Genomic DNA, 21,346 nt, shown 5'->3' with positions numbered 1-21,346 from the left:
CCACTTTTATTGAAATAAAAGATGCAAAACATTATTCTAAATAACAGCAATCAAATCCTAACAAAATAAAATGACGCTCCAAGCAAAACACATATCATGTGGCGAATAAAAATATAGCTCCAAGTAAATTTACCTATGAACGAAGACGAAAGAGGGGATGCCTTCCGGGGCATCCCCAAGCTTAGGATCTTGGCTATCCTTGAATATTACCTTGGGGTGCCTTGGGCATCCCCAAGCTTAGGCTCTTTCCACTCCTTATTCCATAGTCCATCGAATCCTTACCTAAAACTTGAAAACTTCACAACACAAAACTTAACAGAAAAATCGTAAGCTCCGTTAGTATAAGAAAATAAATCACCACTTCAAGGTACTGTAATGAACTCATTCTTTATTTATATTGGTGTTAAACCTAATGTATTCCAACTTCTCTATGGTTTATAAACTATTTTACTAGCCATAGATTCATCAAAATAAGCAAACAACACACAAAAAACAGAATCTGTCAAAAACAGAATAGTCTGTAGTAATCTGGATCAAACGTATACTTCTGGAACTCATAAAATTCTCAAATAAATTTCTGGACCTGAGTAATTTACCTATTAATCATATGAAAAAGTAATTAACTAAGTATCACTCTCCAAATAAAAATGGAAGCAGTTCTCGTGAGTGCTAAACTTTCTGTTTTTTACAGTATGATCAACAAGACTTTCCCCAAGTCTTCCCAAAGGTTCTACTTGGCACAAACACTAATTAAAAGCATAAAACCACATCTAAACAGAGGATATATGAATTATTTATTACTAAACAGGAACAATAAGCAAGGAACAAAAATAAAATTGGGTTGCCTCCCAACAAGCGCTATCGTTTAATGCCCCTAGCTAGGCACGATGATCTCAATGATTCTCACATAAAGGATAGGAATTGTAACATAAAGAGAGCATCATGAATAATATGACTAACACATTTAAGTCTAACCCACTTCCTATGCATAGGGATTTTGTGAGCAAACAACTTGTGGGAACAAGAATCAACTTGCATAGGAAGGTAAAACAAGCATAACTTCAAAACTTTAAGCACATAGAGAGGAAACTTGATATTATTGCAATTCCTACAAGCATATATTCCTCCCTAATAATAATTTTCAGTAGCATCATGAATGAATTCAACAATATAACCAGCACCTAAAGCATTCTTTTCATGATCCACAAGCATATAAATTTTATTACTCTCCATATAAGCAAAATTCTTCTCATGAATAATAGTGGGAGCAAACTCAACAAAGTAACTATCATGGGATTGAAAATTGAAATCAAGATGACAAGTTTCATTGTTATTATTATTCTTTAAAGCATATGTGTCATCACAATAATCATCATAGATAGGAGGCATGCTTTCATCATAATAAATTTGCTCATCAAAACTTGGGGGACAAAAAATATCATATTCGTCAAACATAGCTTCCCCAAGCTTGTGGCTTTGAATATCATTAGCATCATGGATATTCAAGGAATTCATACTAACAACATTGCAATCATGCTCATAATTCAAATATTTAGTGCCAAACATTTTATAGATTTCTTCTTCTAGCACTTGAGCACAATTATCCTTTCCACCATACTCACGAAAGATATTAAAAAGGTGAAGCGTATGAGACAAACTCAATTCCATTTTTTATAGTTTTCTTTTATAAACTAAACTAGTGATAAAACAAGAAACTAAAAGACTTGATTGCAAGATCTAAAGATATACCGTCAAGCAGTCACCTCCCCGGCAACGGCGCCAGAAAAGAGCTTGATGTCTACTACACAACCTTCTTCTTGTAGACGTTGTTGGGCCTACAAGTGCACAGGTTTTGTAGGACAGTAGCAAATTTCCCTCAAGTGGATGACCTAAGGTTTATCAATCCGTAGGAGGCGTAGGATGAAGATGGTCTCTCTCAAGCAACCCTTCAACCAAATAACAAAGAGTCTCTTGTGTCCCCAACACACCCAATACAATGGTAAATTGTATAGGTGCACTAGTTCGGCGAAGAGATGGTGATACAAGTGGTATATGGATAGTAGATAAAGGTTTTTGTAATCTGAAATTATAAAAACAGCAAGGTAACAAGTGATAAAAGTGAGCGTAAACGGTATTGCAATGTGTGGAAACAAGGTCCTAGGGTTCATACTTTCGCTAGTGTAAGTTCCCTCAACAATACTAACATAATTGGATCATAAAACTATCCCTCAACATGCAACAAAGAGTCACTCCAAAGTCACTAATAGCGGAGAACGAACGAAGAGATTATGGTAGGGTACGAAACCACCTCAAAGTTATTCTTTCCAATCAATCCGTTGGGCTATTCCTATAAGTGTCACAAACAACCCTAGAGTTCGTACTAGAATAACACCTTAAGACACAAATCAATCAAAACCCTAATGTCACCTAGATACTCCAATGTCACCTCAAGTATCCGTGGGTATGATTATACGATATGCATCACACAATCTCAGATTCATCTATTCAACCAACACAAAGAACCTTGAAGAGTGCCCCAAAGTTTCTACCGGAGAATCACAACGAAAACGTGTGCCAACCCCTATGCATAGGTTCCCAATGTCACGAAACCCGCAAGTTGGTCACCAAAACATACATCAAGTGGCACGTGGTATCCCATTGTCACCATAGATACCATGGCAAGACATACATCAAGTGTTCTCAAGTCTTTAAAGACTCAATCCGATAAGATAACTCCAAAGGGGAAACTCAATTCATTACAAGAGAGAAGAGGGGGAGGAGAAACATAAGATCCAACTGTAATAATAAAGCTCGCGATATATCAAGATCGTATCGTCTCAAGAACACGAGAGAGAGAGAGAGATCAAACACATAGCTACTGATACATACCCTCAGCCCCGAGGGAGAACTACTCCCTCCTCGTCATGGAGAGCGCCGGGATGATGAAGATGGCCACCGGTGAGGGATCCCCCCTCCGGCAGGGTGCCGGAACAGGGTCCCGATTGGTTTTTGGTGGCTACGGAGGCTTCTGGCGGCGGAACTCCCGATCTAATCTCTGTTCTGGAAGTTTTAGGGTATATGGAGTTATATAGGCAGAAGAAGCACGTCAGGGGAGCCACGGGGGCCCCACGAGGCAGGGGCCGCGCCCGCACCCTCATGGGCAGCTCCCATATCTTCTGTCGTGGGGTCCAAGTCCATCAGGTGTGTTTCCTTCCAAAAATAACTTCTCCAGTTGATTTCGTTCCGTTTCGACTCCGTCTGATATTCCTTTTCTTCAAAACACTGAAATAGGCATAAAACAGCAAATCTGTGCTGGGCCTCCGGTTAATAGGTTAGTCCCAAAAGTAATATAAAAGTGGATAATAAAGCCCAATATTGCCCAAAACAGTAGATAATATAGCATGGAGCAATCAAAAATTATAGATACGTTGGAGACGTATCAACTAGCCCCTTGAAGAACTTGACGGCTGATTGCGCTGTCACCTACCTTACCGCTTCTACCTTCAGCCACTTTGTGAACTTGTCGATTGCAACCTACAAGTACTCAAAGCCCCCGACAGCACGGGGGAAGGGGCCCAGTATGTCGAGCCCCCAGACCGAAAATGGCTAGGAGAGAGGAATTTTTTGAAGGGCTTGAGCCGGTTGATGAAGCTTCTTCGAATGGAACTAACACGCTTCACACTTGGTTACTAGTGACGTTGCATCCTGGAGGGTAGTGGGCCAGAATAAACCTTGCCGGAATGCCTTGCCGGCAAGGGCCCTCGATCCTATGTGGGAGCCACATATGCCTCTGTGTATCTCTACCAACAGCTCCAGTCCTTCCTCCCGGGGAATGCACTTCAGTTTCACACCGTTTGGTCTCTTTCTATATAGGACATCGTCGATGAACTGATACATGACAGACCAACGGGCTACTTTCTCTGCTTCTTCCTGCTCCTCAGGGAGTTCCCTTATTTGGAGGAATCGGACGGTATGTTGTGCCAATGCCGGAGCCTGGGGCTCGACGACAAGGACTAAAGGCATTTCCTCTGCCATGGGAGCGGCTGTCTCTACAGCCAGGGCTTGTCGCCCGGCCGGAGTCAGTTGCCCCACGACAGGCTCAGCGTCCATGGCAACATCTTTGCCGGCGGCTCCTGGGAGCTCGGCAGGAAAGTACTTGCCAGGGCCTGATTTCCTTCGCTTGTTCTGCTCTGTTGATGGTCCAACGGATGGTTGAGTCAACTGAAGCACAAAGTACCTGGTTCCATAGGTAGTTTGAAGGCGGCGCGTTTCAATAGGTAGTCGGCGATGTCTTTCTCCACTCGGAGAACATGCTACGCCTGTATACCATTAAAACGCTCCTCCAGCTTCCTCACCTCATCTACGTTGGCCTCCATCAACGGGCTTTGATAATCTTTGTTGACTTGCCCGACGACAAGCTGTGAATCACCCCTGACAATGAGCTTCTTAATCGCGAGGTCTGCCGCGATCCCGGGACCGGCAAGTAACCCATCGTATTCAACAGTGTTGTTCATGGACATCTCCCTGGGAAGTGCATCTGGATTACATACTTGAGGTGCTCTCCGGTGGGTGCAATGAGCAGCATACCAGCACCGGCGCCTTGCAGCGAGAAAGCCCCTTCAAAGTACATAATCCAGTTGCGACTTGTCTCCTTGCCGGGGAGGGTGGTCTCCTGGATCTCTTCGTCGGGCGTTGAGGTCCACTCGGCAATGAACTCTGCCAAGACTCTGCTCTGGATTGTCGAAGTACTTTCAAACTTCAAACCAAACCTCGACAGTTCCACGGCCCACTCCACAATCCTCCCGATTGCGTCTGGGTTATGCAATATCCGTTGCAACGGGAGGCGGGTGACGACGGTGATTTCGTGTGCTTGGAAGTAATGACGCAGCTTCCTTGAGGCCATAAGGAGGCCAAAGAGCAATTTCTGCACACCGGAGTACCTTGACCTAGCCCCCTGCAAGAGGGAGCTGACAAAGTAAACCGGGTGCTGCATCATTTTCTTCTTCTGCACCACTTCGTTTGGTTGCGCAGGCCCTGTCCCGCCAGCGCTAGACTCTGCCGGGGGCCTTGCCTTGCCTGCACTAGGCCCTGCCGGGGGGAGCTCTGGCGTGCCATCCACCAGTCTTGCCATTGCCACTATCTCTTCGTCGACCTCCCTCTGTGCCACTAGTGCGACACTGACCACTTGATTCGTTGCCGCCAGATATAGCAGCAATGGCTCTTGTGGTTTGGGCACAACCAGTACCAGTGTAGAGGAGAGGTATTTCTTCAAATCCTGCAACGCTACTTCGGCCTCTAGGGTCCATTCCATTGGGCCTGCCTTTTTCAAGATTTTGAAAAAGGGAAGGGCACGCTCAGCAGACTTGGAGATGAATCTGCTTATGGCGGCAACGCAACCAGTGAGCCGATGCACATCCTTGATCTGCTTGGGTGCCTCAATCTGCTCAATATCCTTGATCTTGTCTGGATTCGCCTCGATCCCACGCTGTGACACAAAGAACCCGAGAATTTTGCCAGACGAAACGCCAAAGAGACACTTCTCAGGGTTCAACTTGAGGTTGATCTTGCGCAGATTTGCAAACGTCTCCTCCAAATATTGTACAAGCGTTACCCTGTCCTTGGTTTTGACCACTATGTCATCCATATAAGCTTCCATATTTCTATGTAGCTGGGGCTCAAAACCAATTTGGAACGCCCTTGCAAACATTGAGCCGGCACTCTTCAATCCGAAAGGCATCCATAAAAAGCAATACGTACCACATGGGGTGATGAATGTTGTATTCTCTTCGTCTTCTCTTGTCATGAAGATCTGGTGGTATCCTGAGTAGGCGTCCAGAATGATAACAGATCACACCCGGCCGTGGAATCAACAATCTGGTCAATGCGCGTCAACGGGAAAGGGTCCTTGGGACAAGCCTTATTGATATCTGTGTAGTCAGTACACAACATCCACTTCCCATTTGCTTTGCGCACCACCACCGGATTGGCCAACCACGTTTGATGGAGTACTCCTCTCACCAAGCCTGTCGCTTCCAACTTCCTGATCTCCTTTGTAATGAACTCCTGCCGTTCCAAAGCTTACTTCCTGACCTTCTGCTTGACGGGTCGCGCATGAGGAAAGACAGCAAGATGGTGCTCAATCACCTCCCTGGGAACGTCGGGGATGTCAGATGCTTGCCATGCAAATACGTCGACATTCTCCCGCGGGAAGGTGACGAGCGCGCCTTCCTATTTGCTGTCTGGGGTGGAGCTTATGGTGAAAGCCCCTCCCGTGCCATCCTCCTTGAGGGACACTTTCTTGCTCTCTGGTGGTGCAACTCCGGATTTCTTGCTCTTGCTGGTGGAGTTTTCTGGCATGTCCTCGACGGGAGCACAACACTCCGAAGAGGTGCGCTTGCCGGAGTGGGTGCGAGAGGTCTTGCCGGTCTTCTTTCCTGCCGGGGCTCCAGCGGCAGTCGCTACAACTGCTTCCCGGTAGAGTTGGTCGACGTAGATCAGTGCGTCCTTCTTGTTGGAGGGGACGGTGACGATGGTCATCGGCCCAGGCATCTTCAGTGTGTTGTAAGCGTAATGTGACGCCGCCATGAACTTGGCTAGTGCCGGGCGGCCGAGGATCCCGTTGTAGGGCAAGGGGATCTCGGCTACATTGAAAACAATCCTCTCCATACTGTAGTTTAACTCACCTCCAAACGTCACGGGCAGCATGACCTTACCCTTCGGCTGACTCCTCCCCGGGTTGACCCCTTGAAACACAACCTTTTGATCACAACAGGCGAGATCGAGTTCAGACCGGCCCCGCCGTCAACTAGCATCTTCGTCACCTTGAGGTTGCGTATTGTTGGCGAGACCAACAACGGCAAACAGCCGACCGCAGTTGTGCGATCAGGGTGGTACTCGGTGTTAAAAATGATAGGCGTGCTGGACCACTTCAATGGCTTCTGACCATCGAGTGATGGTTCCGCTGCTGTGATCTCACGCGCCCACTGCTTGAGCTGGCGGTGAGAGGTGTGCAGCGAGGCGCCACCATCGATGCACATGGCCTCCATAGCCTTCTGGAACTCATGCTCACCGGACTCGTCATCTTCGTCATGATCATCATCTCCTTGCTTCTTGTCGCGGCCTCGAGCGGGCCTCTCTAGCTGGTTATCCTTTCCGCGGCAACCTCCTTGGCCGCCATGCTTCTTGCCAGATTCCACGGCGCCATCCTAGCCCTTCTCCTTGTACCGCCTCTCATACTCAGCTTTTTGCTTCTCAGCTAGCAGCTCGACTTGCTGGCAGTTCTGGAGGTCGTGGCCCTTGGTGTGATAGATCTTGTAGTATTGCTTGTCGGAGCCTCCTGGCTTGTTGGTAGCCGCCAAGGCCCAGCAAGTGGCGCACCCGGCAATTTCCTTGCCGGGGTCGTCTGTCTTGGCCTTCTTGGCAGCGCCGGTGTCCTTGGATCCCTCGACGGCAAGCACGGTCTTGCCCTTGCGCTTCCTGTTGCGGCGCCGTCCCTTCTTTGTCGAGGTGGCTGTGCCTTCGTCTGTGGAGTCGGTTTCCACACCGGCGTCTTCGCCGGGGTACTTCCTCCCCTCTTCATCTCGAGCGCACCTATCGGCTAGAACATAAAGTTCGGCCACATCTTTGACCTTGTTCACCGCCAGCTCTTCACGCAGCTTGCGGTTGCGCACATTCTGATGAAATGCGTTGATCACGGTGGTGGGATGAACATCTGGGATGTTGTACTGCACCCGGCTGAACCTCTGTATGTACTTGCGCAGGGTTTCACCTTCCTTCTGGGGGATGATGTGCAAATTGCTTGCCTGGCCATGAGCTTGGTGGCCTCCGGTGAAGGCACCAACGAACTCATGGCACAAGTCCGACCAAGAAGAAATGGAATCCGCCGGCAAGTGCATCAACCATGACATAACATTGGGTTTAAGTGCCAACGGGAAGTAATTGGCAAGCACCTTGTCATCGCGGGCTCTAGCAGCTTGCATCGCGATGGTGTAGATGCTGAGGAACTTTGATGGGTGGGTCTTGCCATTGTACTTCTCGCCAACGTCGGGCTTTAACGTGCGGTGGGAGGGCCATGGAACTGCCGCAACTCACGGCTGAAGGCTGGGCAACCCACCTCGTAGGGTAGGCCGCCAGAGCCTCCCAGTGCTGGGTGGTCCATAGTGGGCCCTGCCCGCCTATCTGACTGGTGGCGTGCGTCGCACCGGCGCTCGATGGTGGTTCGAGCGTCTTCACGGGCTCGCTACCGAAGAACTTGGCGCTGATCGCGGTGGGTCCGTGGGTCAGACGACTCTATGGAGATGTTATCACAAGCGTCATCACGACAGACCGGCACCCGTGGGGATGGACGTTGGGGGGGGGGAGAGTGCACCATGGCCGCAGCACCTCCGGTCCTTCCACCACTAGCACGCGGTGGCTCGACAGAGCGCCGGCCTGAGGGCCCCGCTGGTTGCGGTTCATCTTTGTTGGCAACACCAAGAAGGCTCTGGATGGTGGCTCTCCACTCGTCGAGCTTTTCCGCAGGAGGAGGAAAGTCGAGGAGAAACTGCGCGCGCGCCAAAGCTTCTGCTGGTGTTGGTGGCGGCGAAAGCTGCATGGACCGTGACGTGCTCCGACTTCTAACCACGTTAGAAGGAGCTCTATCACGGCTTGGCGGCAGTGCGCCATTTTCACCAGCGTCTCGGTGTGCATGCTGGTCTTCTACGTCCCGCGAATGATGCACAGAACTCTTCCCACGATGGCGCCCAGGGTCACCAGCCTGGTGACGCTGCTCGCCGCGCACAACCTGGGAAGAGTGCATCGTGGGTGCCGGTGTAGGCGCCTCGGAAGTCGCCGCGCCGCCCGTGGGTGGCAGGACGCCGCCCCTGGAGGGCCTCGTGCCGCCTGTGGGGGGCCCAGCTCCGTCTTTGGATTTGGTGGCGTGCGGCCCGTCGTCTCGCGCACGAACGATGCCGATCGCCAGGCTTTGGCTGCCAGAGCGATGCGGGTGTTCGCGGGCTGCGCCTCAGCTTCCGTCCGCGACCGCCCCACCACTCACCCGCACTAGTATGGGTCGTTCGTCCCCCGACGAACCGATCGCTGTGATCGTCTTCTTCCTGGGAGCCATGGTGACGAAGAACTGCTAAACTAACTGCTAGACCGGATTTTCACAACTGCGCTCCCCTTCCTAGCATGCCAAAGATGGCGGTGGGAACGACACGTATGGAATCACCGGAATATCTTTGATGACCCACAAGTATAGGGTATCTATCGTAGTCCTTTCGATAAGTAAGAGTGTCGAACCCAACGAGGAGCAGAAGGAAATGATAAGCGGTTTCTAGCAAGCTATTCTCTGCAAGTACTGAAATAAGTGGTAACAGATAGTTTTGTGATAGGATAATTTGTAACGAGCAACAAGTAAAAAAAGTAAATAAAGTGCAGCAAGGTGTCCCAATCCTTTTTGTAGCAAAGGACAACCCTGGACAAACTCTTATATAGAGAAAAACGCTCCCGAGGACATATGGGAATATCGTCAAGCAAGTTTTCATCACGTTCATAAGATTCGTGTTCGGTACTTTGATAATCTGGTATGTGGGTGGACCGGTGCTTGGATGATGTCCTTACTTGGACAAGCGTCCCACTTATGATTAACCTCTATTGCAAGCATCCGCAACTACAATAGAAGTATTAAGGTAAACCTAACCATAGCATGAAACATATGGATCCAAATCAGCCCCTTACGAAGCAACGCATAAACTAGGGTTTAAGATTCTATCACTCTAGCAACCCATCATCTACTTATTACTCCCCAATGCCTTCCTCTAGGCCCAAATAATGGTGAAGTGTTATGTAGTCGACGTTCACATAACACCACTAGAGGGATGACAACATACATCTCATGAAAATATCGAACGAAGACCAAATTCACATGACTACTAATAGCAAGACTTCTCCCATGTCCTCAGGAACAAACGTAACTACTCACAAAGCATATTCATGTTGATAATCAGAGGGGTATTAATATGCAGATAGGATCTGAACATATGATCTTTCACCAAATAAACCAACTAGCATCAACTACAAGGAGTAATTAACACTACTAGCAACCCACAGGTACCAATCCCGGACTTGGAGACAAGAATTGGATACAAGAGATGAACTAGGGTTTTGGGAGGAGATGGTGCTGGTGAATATGTTGATGGAGATTGCCCTCTCCCGATGAGAGGAGCGTTGGTGATGACGATGGCGATGATTTCCCCCTCCCGGAGGGAGATTTCCCCGTCAGAACAGCTCCACCAGAGCCCTAGATTGGTTCCGCCAAGGTTCCGCCTCGTGGAGGCGGAGTTTCGTCCGAGAAGATGGCTTATTGTTTTTTCCCATCAAAAGACTTCATATAGCAGAAGATGGCCACTGGACGGCCACCAGGGGGCCCACGAGGTAGGGGCACGCCCCCACCCTCGTGGGCAGGGTGTGGCCCCCTGGTGAACTTCTTGCTCTCAGTATTTTTTATATATTTGGAAAACGTCTTCCATGAAGTTCCAAGACTTTTGGAGCTATGCATAATAGGTCTCTAATATTTGCTCCTTTTCCAGCCCAGAATCCCAGCTGGCGGCATTCTCCCTCTTTATGGAAACCTTGTAAAATAAGAGAGAATAGGCATAAGTATTGTGACATAATGTGTAATAACATTCCATAATGCGATAAATATCGATATAAAAGCATGATGCAAAATGGACGTATCAACTCCCCCAAGCTTAGACCTTGCTTGTCCTCAAGCGAAAGCCGAAATCGAAAAATATGTCCACATGTTTTGAGATAGAGGTGTCGATAAAAATAAAATACGGACATGAGGGCATCATGATCATTCTTAGAACAACAACTTATATAATTCTTGTCACATAATTTCTTATGCTAGAGTAATAATTCAATCACAATTTCAAGTATGAATTGTAAACTTCATTGACAACTAACAAACTATAATCTCAGCCATTGGAGGAATTGCAATTTATCATAACATAGGAAAGAGTCAACATATAAGAGCTTTGCAGCAAGTCCACATACTCAACTATCATATAGTCTTTCACAATTGTTGACACTCATGCAATATTTATGGGTATGGAGTTTTAATCAGACACAGAGAAAGATAGGGGCTTATAGTTTTTCCTCCCAACGTTTTACCTCAAGGGTAATGTCAACAATAATAGTTCATGAAAACTCACATCCAATTAGCCATATATACCAGGATCTTGCCAACATGCTGTGCTTTCCAAAGGATAAAATGTAAAAAGTAAGGGTGAAAATCACCGTGACTCTTGTGCAAGGTAGGAGATAAAAGTAAAAGATAGGCCCTTCACAGAGGGAAGCAGAGGTTGTCATGCGCTTTTATGGTTGGATGCACAAAATCTTAGTGCGAAAGAACGTCACTTTATATTGCCACTTGTGGTATGGACCTTTGTTATGCAGTCTGTCACTTTTATTTCTTCCATATCACACAATCGTATAAAGCTTATTTCTCCCATACTAATAAGTCATACATATTTAGAGAGCAATTTTTATTGCTTTGCACCTATGACAACTTACTTGGAGGATCTTATTCAATCCATAGGTAGGTATGGTGGACTCTCATGGCAAAACTAGTTTAAGGATATTTGGAAGCACAAGTAGTATGTCTACATGGTGCGATGAATTTGGCTAGCATGAGAGGGAAAGGCAGGCTCAATCATGTTGGATGATCCATGACAATATAATTTATTTTAGATGTAAGAAAACATAACCCATTACGTTGTCTTCCTTGTCCAACATCAACTCTTTAGCATGCCATATTTTAATGAGTGCTCACAATTATAAAAAATGTCCAAGATAGTATATCTATATGTGAAGACCTATCTTTCTTTATTACTTCCTATTAATTGCAACGATGACCAAAACTGTGCTTGTCAACTCTCAACAACTTTTATTCATCATACTTTTTCTATGTGAGCTCATTACTCTCCATGAGATCCATATGATCTCTTTGTTTCTTTTTATTTCTTTCTCTTTTTCTTTTATTCACTTAAGATCATGGCAAAAGAATCAAGCCCTTGGCTCAACACTAATCTTTATTATATAGCTCACGGAGTCGATTACATAGAGGAATTATAAAGCAAAACTCACAACTTGATCACATTAAGATCTTTTTCTACTAGATCAAGATATTACCAAAAGGATCGAACTAAGAAAAGGAAAAAGGTAAAGATAAAAGTGATGGTGATACGATACCGGGCCACTCCCCCAAGCTTGGCAGTTGCCAAAGGGAGTGCCCATACCAGATACTCAATTCTTCTTTGTTGGTGGAGACGGTGGTGATTTTGGTGATGGCGTAGGTTTCTTCCTTAATTTACGCTTGAGGACAGAATTTTGGTCGCTTAGGTCCTCGATCTCTTGCTCCAGGCTCAGTATCTTTTTGCATAGTTCCTGTTTGTTTTCCTTCAAGAGGCGAAAATGGATAAACTCGATCTTAGGTTTCTTTACTCTATCAGGGAGGCTTGACTTTTTGAATTCCACATGCATGTCCCCAGGTTGAGGTAGTGGGACTTCATCTTCATCTGAGCTTGTCTCCTCCTTTCCCTTAGGTTCATAGTCCTCTTCTTCTTCCGTAGTCCAACCACAATGCTTCACATCCCCATAGACTTTAGGATCTGCAAGGTAATCAGCCACATAGCTCTCTCCTTCGACATGTTGCTCAAATCTGCAGCAGGATAGCTCGAAACAAAGAAAGGAGATTTTTGCGTGATACGGGAGTCAAAACCTCCGGGAGATTATATAATGATTTTTTGCCGACCAAAATATGTAACGTGTAAAAAAACGGAGTCCGGAAAGTGCATGAGGTGCCCACGAGGTAGGGGGCGCGCACAGGGGGTAGGGCGCGCCCTCCACCCTCGTGGAGCCCTCGTGTCCTTCCCGGACTACTACTTATTTTCCTATTTTTCTAAATATTCTAAAAAAGAGAAATATTGCCTTAAGAACTGTTTTGGAGTCGGTTTACTTACCGTATCACATACCTATTCCTTTTCGGAGTCTGAAACATTCCGGAAAGTGTCCCTTATGTGTCCCTCCGGGGTTACAGTTTCAATAACATTGGTTTCAACGTTTATAGGATTACCTGAGATATATTGTTTGATTCTTTGATCGTTCACCACCTTCGGATTTGTGCCTTCGAAATTGTTGATTTTTATGGCACCGGAACGATAGACCTCCTCGATAACGTAAGGACCTTCCCATTTAGAGAGAAGTTTTCCTGCAAAAAATCTTAAACGAGAGTTGTATAGCAATACATAATCACCTACATTAAACTCACGCTTTTGTATTCTTTTATCATGCCATCTTTTAACTTTTTCTTTAAATAATTTGGCATTCTCATAGGCTTGGGTTCTCCAATCATCAAGTGAGCTAATATCAAATAGCCTCTTCTCACCGACAAGTTTGAAATCATAATTGAGTTCTTTAATAGCCCAATATGCCTTATGTTCTAGTTCGAGAGGTAAGTGACATGCTTTTCCATAAACCATTTTATACGGAGACATACCCATAGGATTTTTATATGCAGTTCTGTAGGCCCATAATGCATCATCAAGTTTCTTGGACCAATTCTTTCTAGATCTATTAACATTCTTTTGCAAAATTAATTTGAGTTCTCTATTACTCAATTCTACTTGACCACTAGACTGAGGGTGATAAGGAGATGCAATTCTATGATTAACATCATATTTAGCAAGCATTTTACGGAAAGCACCATGAATGAAGTGTGAACCACCATCAGTCATTAAATATCTAGGGACTCCAAACCTTGGAAAAATAACTTCTTTAAGAATCTTAATAGAGGTGTTATGATCAGCACTACTAGTTGGAATAGCTTCTACCCACTTAGTAACGTAATCAACAGCAACTAAAATATGTGTATATCCATTAGAGGAAGGAAATGGTCCCATATAATCAAAGCCCCAAACATCAAATGGTTCAATAACAAGTGAATAATTCATAGGCATTTCTTGACGTCTTCTAATATTACCAATTTTTTGACATTCATCACAAGATAAAACAAACTTACGGGCATCCTTGAAGAGAGTAGGCCAATAAAAACCAGATTGCAATACCTTATGTGCAGTCCTATCTCCAGCATGGTGTCCTCCATAAGCTTCGGAGTGATACTTGCGTAGGATCTATTCCTGTTCATGCTCAGGTACACAACGTCTAATAACACCATCTACTCCTTCTTTATAAAGATGTGGGTCATCCCAAAAGTAATGCCGCAAATCATAGAAGAACTTTTTCTTTTGTTGGTATGTGAAACTAGGTGGTATGAATTTAGCAACAATATAATTAGCATAATCAGCATACCATGGAGCAGTATGAGAAGCATTTATGACATTTAATTGCACATCAAGAAAGCTATTATCAATAGGTAGTGGGTCATCAAGCACATTTTCTAACCTAGACAAGTTGTCTGCAACGGGGTTCTCAGCTCCCTTTCTATCAACAATATGTAAATCAAATTCTTGTAGCAAGAGAACCCATCTAATAAGTCTAGGTTTAGCATCTTTCTTTTCCATGAGATATTTAATAGTAGCATGATCAGTGTGAATAGTTACTTTAGAATCAACAATATAATGTTTGAACTTATCACAAGCAAATACAACTGCTAAGAATTCTTTTTCAGTAGTAGCATAATTTCTTTGAGCATTGTCTAGGGTTTTACTAGCATATTGAATAACATTTAATTTCTTATCAACTCTTTGCCCTAGAACAGCACCTACAACATAATCACTAGCATCACACATAATTTCAAAGGGTAAATTCCAATCAGGTGGCTGAACAATAGGTGCAGAAATCAATGCTTTCTTAAGTATTTCAAATGCTTCTACACAATCATCATAAAAAACAAACGGTATATCTTTTTGTAATAAATTAGTCAAAGGCCGAGAAATTTTTGAGAAGTCCTTAATGTACCTCCTATAAAATCCGGCGTGACCAAGGAAACTTCTTATACCTTTGATGTCATTGGGACATGGCATCTTTTCAATAGCATCAACCTTGGCTTTATCAACTTCAATACCTCTTTTAGAAACTTTATGCCCCAGGACAATACCTTCATTAACCATAAAGTGGCACTTTTCCCAATTCAAGACAAGATTAGTTTCTTCACATCTCTGCAAAACTCGATCAAATTTGGTCAAGCAATCATCAAAAGAAGATCCATAGACGGAGAAATCGTCCATGAAAACCTCACAAATCTTTTCACAAAAGTTAGAGAATATAGCCATCATGCATCTTTGAAAGGTAGCAGGTGCATTACATAAACCAAAAGGCATACGTCTATAAGAAAAAGTACCAAAAGGGCAAGTGAGGGAGTCCTGGATTAGGGGGTCTCCGGACAGCCGAATTATATCCTTTGGCCGACTGTTGGATTATGAAGATACAAGATTGAAGACTTCGTCTCGTGTCCGAATGGGACTCTACTTGGCATGGAAGGCAAGCTAGGCAGTACAGATATGGATATGTCCTCCTTTGTAACCGACCTTGTGTAACCCTAACCCTCTCCGGTGTCTATATAAACCGAAGGGTTTTAGTCCGTAGGACAACAATCACAACATACAATCATACAGTAGGCTAGCTTCTAGGGTTTAGCCTCTCTGATCTCGTGGTGGATCTACTCTTGTAACACCCATATCATCAATATTAATCAAGCAGGACGTAGGGTTTTACCTCCATCAAGAGGGCCCGAACCTGGGTAAAACATCGTGTCCCCTACCTCCTGTTACCATCCGCCATAGACGCACAGTTCGGGACCCCCTACCCGAGATCCGCCGGTTTTGACACCGACATTGGTGCTTTCATTGAGAGTTCCTCTGTGTCGTCGCCGTTAGGCTTGATGGCTCCTACGATCATCGATAGTGATGCAGTCCAGGGTGAGACTTTTCTCCCCGGACAGATCTTCGTGTTCGGCGGCTTCGCACTGCGGGCCAACTCGCTTGGCCATCTGGAGCAGATCGAAGCTACGCCCCTGGCCATCATGTCAGGTTTGGAAGCTTAAATTACACGACCGATATCCATGGAGACTTGATCTTCGACGGATTCGAGCCCCTGCCTTGTGCGTCGCGCGATCACGATGAGTACGATTTAGCTCTGCCATCGGACAGTGTTTCAAGAAATCACATTGGCAGCCGCTCCGACCCTTAATTCGGAGCCAGTTGTGCCTCCCATGGACGGGTGGATAGACCCCGCCACAGATGCCGCATCCCCAACGGCGATCGAGCCGAATATCGATCTTACCCTTCACGAGAGCCGTGTTGTTAAACTGCCGGATACTTCTCCGGCCACGGACTCCGAACCGCCTGCGCCCGCTCCTGTCGAATCCGGTTGGGCGCCGATCATGGAGTTTACCTCCACGGATATCTTTCAGCACTCGCCCTTCGGCGACATACTGAACTCATTAAAGTCTGTCTCCTTGTCAGGAGAGTCCTGGCCGAACTATGTCCGGCAGGATTGGGATGTAGATGACGAAGAAATTCGCCGCCCACCCACCACCCACTTAGTAGCCACTGTTGATGACTTAACCAACATGCTCGACTCTGACTCCGAAGGCATCGATGGTATGGACGACGATGCAGGAGACGAACAGGAACCACTGCCCACAGGGCACTGGACGCCCACTTCATCACATGACGTATACATGGTGGACACACCAAAAGAAGACGGCGACGAGGAACGGAAGGATGCAACGAAGGGTTGTCCCCTCGAGAAGCGGTCAAAGCGGAGGCGTAAGCGCCACTCCAAATCCCGCCTCGGCAGAAACAACGATCATACAGACCCAGCGTTAGAGCAGGGTGAACCATCGCCGGACCACGGCAACACGGAGAATCAAACCGAACAACCCGATTCTGTCAAAGATAATAGTCCGGACAACATCACACCAGACAGACACCCGACGCAACATAATGCCCGTCAAAGGCTTGTTGCCACCACGAGGAGTCTAAAAAAGCAGAAGCAAAGGCTCAAGGCCGTGCAAGACACACTCCGAATCAGATGGAGTAAAGTGCTCAACACAGCAGCGAAGTACGACGTTAATCACCCCACCAAGAGCTACCCGAAGTGGAAGTTGCTACCTGAATTCGATGAGGAGGCCTTAGATCCCCCGCAACCAAAAATTAAAATGGCCATCTGGCCGGATAGACGACCTCACATCCAACATACAGCAGCAAACAACGCCGCACGTAAGCCAATACGCAATCCACGCGAGGGCTCGCATCAAAAGGACGACGCAACCAGATCCATCTATGGACCACACAAGCGCGCTCCAGCATACGATGCAACACAACAAACATCCGAACACCACGGTACACCCATATACAGGCATGCCGCACACCCCCTATGTTTCACCGACGAGGTGCTGGACCATGAATTTCCAGAGGGATTCAAACCCGTAAACTTAGAGGCATACGACGGAACAACAGACCCTGGGGTCTGGATTGAGGACATATCCTCCATATCCATATGGCTCGAGGAGATGATCTCCACGCCATTAAGTATTTACCCCTCAAACTCAAAGGGCCAGCTCGGCACTGGCTTAAAAGCCTCCCCGAAAGCTCCATTGGAAGCTGGGAAGAGCTCGAAGACGCTTTTCGGGAAAATTTTCAAGGGACTTATGTCCGACCTCCGGACGCGGACGATTTGAGTCATATAACTCAACAGCCCGGAGAGTCAGCTCGAAAGCTTTGGAACAGGTTTCTTACTAAAAAGAACCAAATAGTCAACTGTCCGGACGCCGAAGCCTTGGCAGCTTTTAAGCATAGCGTCCGCGACGAATGGCTTGCCAGACACCTCAGCCAAGAAAAGCCAAGAACAATGGCAGCATTAACAAGCCTCATGACCCGCTTTTGCGCGGGTGAGGACAGCTGGCTAGCCAGATGCAGCACCAGCGACCCAAGTACATCCGAAGTTAGAGATGGAAATGGGAAATCACGACGCAGCAAAAATAATACACGCCGGAATAAAGAAGACATCCCGAAGAGCACGACAGTAAACACCGGATTCAGAAGCTCTCGGCCAGGTTAGCAAAAGCCGCCCTCTAAAGGCAGCAAAGACGAACTGTCCAGCTTAAACAAAATTCTAGACCAAATATGTCAGATCCACAACACCCCTGGTAAACCCGCTAATCATACCCACAGAGAATGTTGGGTCTTCAAGCAGTCCGGCAAGCTCAACGCCATACACAAGGGGGAGGATACACTAAGCAAAGACGAGGATGAGCCTCTCAAGCAAGACACTGGGGAACAAAAGAAATTTCCACCAGAAGTCAAAACAGTGAACGTGTTACACGTGATCAAGGGGAGAAATAAAGCGGCACTCCCAGAGAAATATGCCCAAGGGCCTATCACCGCGGAGTCCTGCCACTGGTCGTCTCAACCGATCACTTTCGACCATCGGGATTACTCAGCAAGTATCCGGCGTGCAGGATGGGCTGCCTTGGTATTAGACCCAATAATTGACGGATACCATTTCACACGAGTCCTGATGGATGGTGGCAGCAGTCTAAACCTGATATATTAGGACACAATCCGCAAAATGGGGATAGACCCAACGAAAATTTGCCACAGCAATACTACCTTTAAAGGAGTAACGCCATGCCCAGGGGCTCATTACACGGGTTCCCTGCTACTAGAGGTTATATTCGGCATCCCCGATAACCTCCATAGATAAAATTTAACCTTCCACATTGCTCTGTTCCAAAGTGGCATCATTACAGTGAATGGAAATATTGAGCGATCCTTGCGCGCCTTAGAGAGTGCGACTGCCTTGGCAACCGCACCCTAAAAACGGCCTCACCAGCTAAAGCATTTGATAGGTCGTTAAGACCATGGACATGGTTAGACGAGTTCGGTGTAGCTACATGTAATTCATACAGGTTTGATGGCCACACCCCTATTACAAATACAAGGGGCTCAACGCGCGCAGACAAGTGGCAATTTTTACTCATCTTGAATTATACATGGTTTCTTTAAACCTACCTTTTTGCACGACAACTGTTCACCTAAGTTTCTCTCTTTTACAAATGACCATCGTGCTACACCCGTCCAGGATATGGCACAACAGAGACACAGGCGCAGACGTGCAGCAGGGACCCATTCCAAGGATTCTTTTTAGATTAAGACCCTGCGTAAACCCTTTTTACTGTCTCTTATTGATACACATCCCTCGGATTCTCAGTACAGTTGAGAAGGATGCTGACGTCTTGGCATGTGGCCATGTCAGAATAATGCACGTACCTGGACACCAGGGGCTTCTTACAAAGGGCACTATTTAGGCCCGGTTTATACCATAAAGACCGAATACCTTACGGAGTGTTCGACGTCGCGAGTTTGGCCGTATATGCATCAGCTCCGAATCATGTCTTTGGTCAAATGTTGGGTTTGCTCGGCTCCTGTGTTTTGCTGCCTTACGTTCCGCTCTATCGGCTAAGGCGGCACCTGGATAACTACTGCGATTTTTCCGCGGTTCATCCGGACGAGCACCTCAGTAGAGAAAGCCGAAAACTGACTGTCATGATATAGCGTGAGACTGGTCAACCACTCGATGACCTATCAGAATGTTAGAATTCCTCCGCCTTAATGAAGGGCCGTTTCCCGGCCAGGCATGTACGCACCCCGAATTCGGGAGAGTGCGGAGCCACCAGGGGCTATATAGTAGCCCCACTTTCAAACTCCTGTGGCTAAGTGAAAGTGTTAAAGCATTATAGTCCGGTTTCCTAGTTCGCTGTGCCATCACCTCCTTATTAGGACCAAGACGTTGGATTAAGTGTGAATACGCGTCTTCTGCGAACACCCCCGTATTATATGCGTGGGGGCTGAAGCCGACGACTACAATCTTTCAGGTTATACACATGTATACATAAACGGCCGCACAGGAGGCATCATATTACTTTCGGGCAAAAGTATAAATACAACCTTAATAAATTTCATAAAAACATTGTGTTTACAATGGGAATACATGTCACTCAAACATAATATTCTTCAAGCACTGGGCTTCTATCAAACGAGCGCCCTCGAGAACTTCTTCGAAATAGTGCTCGGCAGCCACTCGGCCTATGGCCGAACCCTGCGCCGCAACAGTGGTAGCATCCATCTCCGCGCAGTATGCTTTGACACGGGCAAGGGCCATCCGCGAGCCCTCTATACACGCTGACCTCTTCATCACATGGATGCGTGGCACCGCTCCAAGGAACTGCTGCACTAAGCTGAAATAACTATTCAGCTTCAGTTTTTCCGGCCACAGATGATCTATGACGGACCTCATGGCGAGTCCAGACAACCTGTTGAGTTCGGCCCATTCGCCTAGCTGATCAGTTAATGGAAGAGGACGCTCTGGAACGTTAAACTGCGACCAGAACAGCTTGTCCACTTCATGATCTGTTTGATCTCGGAGGTATTCGGCCGCATCGGCAGCGCTCGCCGCCAAGTCCATATATGCGTCTGCCGAACTCCACAGCCGATCCAGAGGGGCATACCGCGGATCTCCGAACTTCCTCCGCAGCATAAAGGGCTTCCCAGCCGCAATATCCCCGGCTTCATGCAACTCTTCCTTCTTTGCCCTCATAGCAGAGTGGGTGTCTTTGGTCTCCACTGCGGCCTTTTCAAGTTCCGTCGCCTTCGCTCGGTTTTCTTCTTCAAGGAGCTGGCAGCGGTCGGCATTGTCTTTTAACTTTACAGCCATCTTGGCCATTTTATCTTTGCTCTCGCAATGTGCAGCCTTTTCGGCTCTTAACTCTTCGACCGCCTTTAAAGCGGCCGCATTACTAATTCTTGCTTGTTCCTTGTCTCGGGCAAGTTCCGCCCGAAGGATCTCCACAGTGGCAGCTCCATCTGCAGTCACAACATATTAAAGATACTAGCGTTACGCTGCTCTTACTATGTGACATTCACCAGAAAACATTACTTACCCTGTGCCTCGTCAAGCCACTTGTTAACAAGCTCAGTGTCGGCATCTGCCACATCCAGTTGCCGCTTTAGCTCGGCAAACTCATTAGTCCGGCTAGGCACCGGAGCTTGCACCACCTGCATATAAAGGCGGTTTGGTTATTACTTGGGACTATGATCCTCTGTTCGCCGCCGTTCTCGACGACAACCAGAGTCTCAGGGGCTACTATCTACACAGGGCACACCTAAAAATGTGCGTTACTATCAAAAAGTATATCATTTCACGTACCTCAAAGCCCATCAGTAGACTCATAAAGGCTTCATGCAATCCGCTTTCGACAGACGAAATTCTTTCCATCACTGTACCCATCAACGTACGGTGTTCTTCTGAGATGGCCGCTCGCTCCAACAGCTCCCTCAGT

This window comes from Triticum urartu, chromosome 1, assembly GCF_003073215.2.
Source record: "Triticum urartu cultivar G1812 chromosome 1, Tu2.1, whole genome shotgun sequence".
Classification (NCBI taxonomy): Eukaryota; Viridiplantae; Streptophyta; class Magnoliopsida; order Poales; family Poaceae; genus Triticum; species Triticum urartu.
The sequence above is the reverse complement of the archived record's forward strand: the minus strand, read 5'-3'. Positions refer to the sequence as shown.